The sequence below is a fragment of the Malania oleifera genome, chromosome 1 (genome assembly GCF_029873635.1).
Source record: "Malania oleifera isolate guangnan ecotype guangnan chromosome 1, ASM2987363v1, whole genome shotgun sequence".
Classification (NCBI taxonomy): Eukaryota; Viridiplantae; Streptophyta; class Magnoliopsida; order Santalales; family Ximeniaceae; genus Malania; species Malania oleifera.
The window spans coordinates 66,894,596-66,900,996 of NC_080417.1; the positions used below are offsets into that span (position 1 = coordinate 66,894,596).

Sequence of the window (6,401 nt, forward strand, 5' to 3'; positions counted from 1 at the left end):
ATATCTTCAGTTATGATGAGTTGGAGCTTAGTGATTCACTGGGGGTATGAGGAGATACCAGTACAAATTCTGGATAGGAAAGTACAGGAGCTATGTAACAAGAAGATTCCTCAGGTAAAAGTTTTGTGGAGGAATCATGCAGTAGAAGAGGCTTTTTGGGAGTCCGAGGAGCAAATGAAGCAGAGGTATCCGCATTTATTTCAAGAGGTTTGAGTGGATAAAATGTAAGTGGTTAAGTAGTTTTCTTTTTCCAGGTACATGTAATGGTTAAATTAGTGTAACATTTTAGTTTTGGGAGAAGTTTTTCTTTTGTATATGTAATCTTCCAGGACTCGGAATGTAACCACGACATTCCTCCACCATAAGTGAGGGTAGGCAATAAAATAAGTAGACCATTTTCTTGTTAAGGGATGATGAGCTTGGTGAACAGTAAATTTCGAGGACGAAATTTTATAAGGAGGGGAGAATGTAATAACCCAAATTTAAAATGATATTTAAATAATAAAAGAAAAGGGAATGGGAACCGGAAGCAGAAGGAGGCAGTCGACTTTGTCGACGACATTGCATTTTGGAAGGAATAATGGAAAAGGGGATCATCAAGGCTTCGTCGACGAACGCAGGGGATTCGTTGATGAAGGCTTAAGAAGATTCATCGACGAACATAGGGGATTCATCAACGAATAAATACCAAGAGGGGTTTTTGAGCCGACTGAATTTTGTCGACGAAGACTGGATTTTGTCGACGAAATTAATGAGAATTCGTCGACGAAGGACATGGCTCGTCAACAAATCATGTTCTATAAATACAAGAAATCCATATTTTTAACTTACAGAGGAAGCCACCTCTTTTCTCTCTCTCTCCCCTTCGGTTTTCCCTCTTTCTTTCGTCGATTTAGGGCCAGATCTTCGCCGGATCGACAATCCGAAGTCACCACGATGCTCCTAGGGAATTTCTCTCCAAATCTGCTGGAGCGGATCGTTGGTGAAAGCTAGGTGGAAACCATTCCAAATCTAAGGTAAGGCTTTTTACTCAATATTTGGATTTGTGATAGTTGAGAAGAGTGTTGTACGCTTAGAAATACTGAACTTTAATACTGAGAGTTTTCATTTCCAGGGATGTTGAATTAGGAACGTTGGAAATCATCCCTAAGTTGAGGTAAGGCTTTTAAGCCAAATTTGACTTAACGATAGTTATAAGAAGTGTTATGCACGTAGAAATATTGAAGTTTAATATTGGGGGTTTGCATTTTCAAGGTGTTGAGTTGGGAACCCTGCGGGTGCGGGGTAGAATTTTCTTAGGGGCTTTTCAGGAAGCAGGTAAGGGGATAAACTAAGCTAGTTTTGTTTTGAGAAAATGCATGTATTTATATATATAGCATCTGGATTTAGGAAAAATGAATATATATATATATATATATATGATTTATATTCAGAAAATACTGTGAAAATGATCTTATGTTGAATATATGAAAATCTGTTAGTGTGGCATGAGTATAAAATGTTATGAAATATTGTTTTTGGAAATGTGATTGTGATATGGATTTTATGATGGAAAAACCGGCGTACGGGCCGAGATTTTTATGATTTGTTTGCCGGCATACGGGCCGTGCTATGATGTGATTTGCCAACATACGGGCTGTGCTATGATCTGTTTTCCGGCGTACGGGCCATGCTATGATGTGATTTTCCAGCGTACGGACTGTGCTATGATATGTTTACTGGCGTACGAGCCGTGCTATGATGTGATTTGCCGGCGTATGGGCTGAGCTATGATAAAATGTGTAATACCGGCGTAAAGGCTGATGATTTTCATGATGCACGTATGTATGCAAAATGATATGATTGATGTGAAAATTAATGATATAAGATATCCATGTATCACCATTTTAGAATATGTTATATGATATCAGAACGTGGTTGGCTTGGTCTAGGCTAACACTTGCATGGTACCATTGCTATGTGTCCATGGTCTTCGTGATCATGATATTTGTGTTAACGCCGCTATACGAAGTGGTGTGAGATTGGATGGTCGATGTGGTTATTAAAGAAGTGTGCTGTGATCGCTCCTAGTGTACGGACCATGTCTGGCAGACCCATCGGACCTACAGACTACTATTTGACTTGACAGTGGTCGGCCAACCATTGTCAGGTCCCACCTTTGGACCACACAACCCAGTCATGTGGAGGTAATACATGACAACAGCCAACTAACCTACCAAGATGGTTTTTATGTTATTATTACTATATGAGATGAGATATGTTTATGCAAATGCAATATGTTCTGCCATGATTTGATATACACATGTTTTCCCAAATTTGACAAAATAGTATTGAATATGTTATGTATGGGATATGTACACCACTGAATACTCATGTTGCCACACACTAGTATTAGTTTATTTTCCTTACTGAGAGGTGTCTCACCCCTTAATCTTATAAACTTTTCAAGAGCCTCTGATAGAAGAGCGGGAAAAGCCCCGCTGACCTAGTGTTGGATATATGCCCTTTTTAAATTGTAAGTTTCTTTTTGTAGGGATAGTTAGATTTTGTAGGAAATGTCCCTAGATTTATTTTAGGATGTATATATGGAAATACTATGGACTATAGCAACTCTGGTATATTGTAATATATGATATTGAGATGTACATTATTGTATGTTTTCTGCTGCTAGGGCTTCTGCTGTATGTTCTGATATATTCCTAGTACCCACGGGTCTAGGTGGATTGTGACCTGCTGAACTAGAATATAAGAAATGTGCTAGTGATATTATCATTATAAAAAAAAAAGTGGAAAAATGAGTAGGTTGCGACAGCTCGGATCTGTCCTACTTGTAGCTGCCACATATTCTGCACCTTGTGGTATCCTCTTGGTTGTCAAAACTGAAATTTGATGGGATAGAGAAGCGACTTGAGCTGAAAGTGTAGCAAACGGCTCCAATTCATGAATTCCAGCAAATTTCTTAGTCATAGTTCTTTCAGTTGGCCATTGATAGTTAGTTGAGGCCATTTCTTCAAAAAGAGCAGTAGCACCCTCAGGTGTCTTTGACATCAAAGTTCCCCTAGATGCAGCATCAACTAAAGTCTGCGTTTGCCCATTCAACCCATTATAGAACATCTGAATCTGCAACCAATTCGGTAATCCATGTTGTGGGCAGTGTCGAATCAAATATTTATACCTTTTCAATGCTTCATAAAGTGATTCAAAATCATGTTGCTTGAATTGACCAATCTCACTCCTAAGTTGAGCTGTTTTTGCAGGTGGAAAGAATTTTGCTAGAAATTTTTCTACCATGTCCTGCCAACTAGTGATACTCCCAGGTTGTAGCGACTGTAGCCAACCTCTTGCTTTGTCCCTTAAAGAGAAAGGAAATAATCTCAGTCTAATGGTGTCTTTAGTAACACCATTGATCTTCACAGTATCACAAATCTCCAAAAACATTGCCCGATGGATGTTGGGATCATCAAGTGGTGATCCATTGAATTGGGCCTGCTGCACCATGCTGATTAATGCAGGTTTGAGCTCAAGATTGTTGGCACTAATGGGCTGGCATCTGATACCCGAATAGTTGTTATTCACAACTGGTCGCACATAATCCTTCAGGGCGCGTGGCTGCACGTTATCTTGTCCATCCTCCATGGCCAATACCCTCTTTTTCCTTAGTGCTCTAAGCGTTCTTTCAATCTTCGGATCAAAAGGAATATTGTCACGTGTTCTAGCACTGCATATCCAATATAAAAACACACACCAGAAATATAGAAAAAAATAATAAAATCAAATAAAATGAAATAAAATAAAAAAAAAAGAAATAAATAAAAAAATTAAAAATAAAAATCTAAATTAAAACCAAGATTACTTTGTATCGATATTGGCAAAAATAAGAAAAACTCAATCCCCGGCAAGAGCGCCAAAAACTTGACCGGTGTAAACTGCAAGTGCACAGTAGCATAGTTTTATAATATAATGATGTGTAGAGTATCGTCCTCAGGGATTGATGTCTTAATTTTACCAAGTACCGAAATTTTACTAACCTTGATTTTATTTAGAAAAATTAATAATTTTGGACTGCGAAATTTAAACAAAACTACTTTAAATAAACTATTTAGGAGAATTTAAAACTGGATGTCGCGTATCAAATTACTGATGGTGAAAACTTCTAGGAAACTGATTTCACCTAATTTCTCACTATGCTTTACTTATTTAGCTAATTCAACTTCGTTTTCTCTGTTTGTTAGCAAATCGCTAATTTTTCCAAAAACCTCTTTCGATAGTCAATTAGAACCTATTCTTGTTTATTATTTAACATAAGAGTATGCAAATTAATAATGCAAGAACGCAGTAAGACCCTCGATTTTTAATGCTATGTAGGTTCATACAAGTCTTTCAATCTCTATATTTACCCACGCTAAATTATCCAAGATCTATCCTGTAATCCCCCCTTTCGATAGCAAATCACAAGACTAAAATCATTTAATTAATGGCCAGTAATTAAAAGAATTAGGCACAGAATCACTCAAACAAACATTAATAAAAACTACTTCAGATTAGCATCAAAGAGCAAGCATAGTTCGAAACTGGCTACATCGTATTCCTAGAATACAAAAATTTAGTTAATTCCGAAAATTAAATCCAACATAAAAGATTTCACCATATTTTCTTCAATTTGGAGAGTACGGGAAAGATCAACCCTTGCAGCACCGCCATCATGCGTCACGAACACCTCGGACACCGCCATTATTCACCGCCTTCCGATTCTAAAAAAATATTATTTTTGCATTTCTCCAACTCTCCTTTGCTGGCTGTGTGAGTATCTTCGCAGCACCCCCAAAAGAAAACCACAAGAAAACTCCTAAAAAATAATTTTTTAGAAAAACTGTGTGTGGTCCGGCCTCCCTTGTGTGTCTCACCAAAAAAATAAAAAAAAAAATTTTCTGTATGATGCAGCCTCCATCTCTAGCCCCAGTGCACGCTGCCCCCCTCTTCTCTTCTTGCGTACCACTCCCCCAAGGAAACCCTCATCTTTGACTTTTTCATTCCTTTCCTTTTGTCTTTCCTCTTTGCTTTTCCTTCCTTTCTTTTGTCTTTCCTTTCTTTGTACCCAGTACCTCACCCTGCTAAGATGACCTCGCTACATGGCTAGGTCACATCTCATTTTTTTATTTTTTTATTTTTTATTTTCTTTTTTCTTTTTCAAAGGTACATGAACTACCCTCCTCTTTCAAGACCGATTTCAACCCTTTTACAGCCCTTAGCTCTCAAAGTTCAAAACATGAAAGTTGTAGAGCTCTTTCTCATCTTTTCCAAAATTTTGAATCGTCTCGATTGGATCTTGGATGAGAAATTTACACCTAGATTACGAAGAATTATCGAAATAGTCCACAAAACGGCGTATGGTAACTTCACGTTTGATTTAGACCTTGGTGTAGCCAGTATTTTGCAAAATGCAAAACTCAAAAATTGTATATCGTTTTCTTATCTTTTTATGGCATCTTGAATCATCTGAATCGGAGGTCATATGAGAGAGTTACGCACAGATTGTAAAGTACCATCGGTTTTTAGCTTCCAACAGTTGCTCTGCAATAAAAAACACCAAAATTTCATATATTACTCAATAAAACCCAAATTTTATAAATAGAACACAATTTTAGAATATTGAGAGTAATTAGGCATTTAAATACAAATATAATTCGCAATGCATGAATTAAAGCACCTAATTACACAATTTAAGCACGTAATCACTCTCAGATAGAGGGGCTTTAGTATTGCCCTGATAGTGAAGTGAGTATTGTGGGAGTATTTTTGTATAACCCTATCCAGTTGAGGGTGTTTTGGGAAAACAAATAGATATGTATATTTTTGAGGATACATTCTAGCAATCTTGTATTGTATATAATTATATATGGATATGTTTATTTGATTTCTGCTTCTCACTGCTTAGGCTAATGATTGGGCTTACCCCAATATGGTATCAGAGTATGTTAAATGTCATAGTATTAAAAAAAAAAAAACCCAGTTAAATAGTAGGTCGTTACAAATAAGCCCTACTCATAGACATATAAGTCTTTCTCATTACCAAATGAGCGCTGCTCATGTCAATAGATGGGTTATACTCCTATTAACATATGAGCCCTGCTAGAATTGAAAAATGAGCCTTGCTCCTAGACAAGTGAACCTACTTATGAACATATTAGTTCTGCGGATATAAACAAATAAGCCTACTTATAAATAGATGAGTTCCACATATATCAAAAAATGAGGTTTACTCGTAAACAAATGAAACATGCTCATGTTAATAGATGAGTCCTTAGATAAACTTTGCTTATATCAACAGATGAGGCCTGCTTATATTCAATAGATGGGTCATTCTCATAAAATGATAGAAGAACTCATATCGATGCTTAAGT

The 6,401-nt window shown here is 36.9% G+C and overlaps 1 non-coding gene across 1 annotated transcript; it reads left to right on the plus strand.

The window, feature by feature from the left end:
- The first annotated feature begins 3,136 nt into the window (after positions 1-3,136).
- Positions 3,137-3,243, plus strand: LOC131147401 (small nucleolar RNA R71). Its single transcript, XR_009134784.1, has one exon. It is a non-coding gene; the product is annotated as a small nucleolar RNA R71 (small nucleolar RNA).
- The last annotated feature ends 3,158 nt before the right edge of the window (positions 3,244-6,401 follow it).